General features: G+C 45.7%; 1 protein-coding gene across 12 annotated transcripts in view; it reads left to right on the top strand.

Moving 5' to 3' along the window:
* Window positions 1–608, top strand: part of Mbnl3 (muscleblind like splicing regulator 3) — a 97217-nt gene that overhangs the window by 63715 nt on the left and 32894 nt on the right. The window contains exon 1 of one of the 12 annotated variants that reach the window (XM_031358962.1): window positions 29–144. The exons of 9 other annotated variants lie outside the window; for them this stretch is intronic. The gene's annotated coding sequence lies outside the window, so the exon portion shown is untranslated. Of the gene's footprint in view, window positions 1–28; window positions 145–215; window positions 235–608 lie in introns of those variants that run through there. 2 more of the 12 variants (XM_031359096.1, XM_031358767.1) reach the window with 2 other exon arrangements.

Below are 608 nucleotides of genomic sequence, written 5' to 3'. Positions count from 1 at the left end.
GTGGTCTTGCCTCTGTGCCTTAGAAGGTGGAGTGGCTGACAAGGTTTAAGTGATTGGTGTGATGCTTATGGTGGGAGGAGCTACGGAGTGAAGAAATTGCCTTCTCCAGCAGTCAACTTCCTTCAGATCCTTGCAGCTGGTCAGGTAAGCTGGAGCTTAACATTCCTTCTGGGTGACTGGTGTGCTGATCCCAGGCCGATGGGTCCCTTAAGACGGCGCTTCTCCGGCCCTTTGGTAAAGGGAGTAAAATGGGTTTCAGAGGGTTTGACTTGATTTAGCTCAGTTCACAGCATAGAACAGTTGCGAAGAAAGTTACCAGATAAGATATTGAATGTAGCATATGTATACTTAGGCGGCTTATCTAAAATTTGAAGTAAATTAGGAGCCTCTTAGTTCTATTTGTTAAATTTAACATCCCTAGGTAGGATTCAGAGCCTTAGTGGAGCGGGGAAAGGTACAGGCGACTGCTGTTACTTTTGTGCTGGCTTCCTAATTGCAGTGTTAGATGCTGAAGGGGGTGTCCAGACAAAGGAGTGGTAGGTAGTACAAGGAGATTCTACTGCTGGGCAGAGATAGGCACTCTTTTATATTGTTTTGTAACAAAGTCC

Source organism: Mastomys coucha, chromosome X, assembly GCF_008632895.1.
Source record: "Mastomys coucha isolate ucsf_1 chromosome X, UCSF_Mcou_1, whole genome shotgun sequence".
Classification (NCBI taxonomy): domain Eukaryota; kingdom Metazoa; phylum Chordata; class Mammalia; order Rodentia; family Muridae; genus Mastomys; species Mastomys coucha.
Note: the sequence above shows the minus strand (reverse complement) of the source record. Positions and strands in the feature narration are given on the sequence as shown.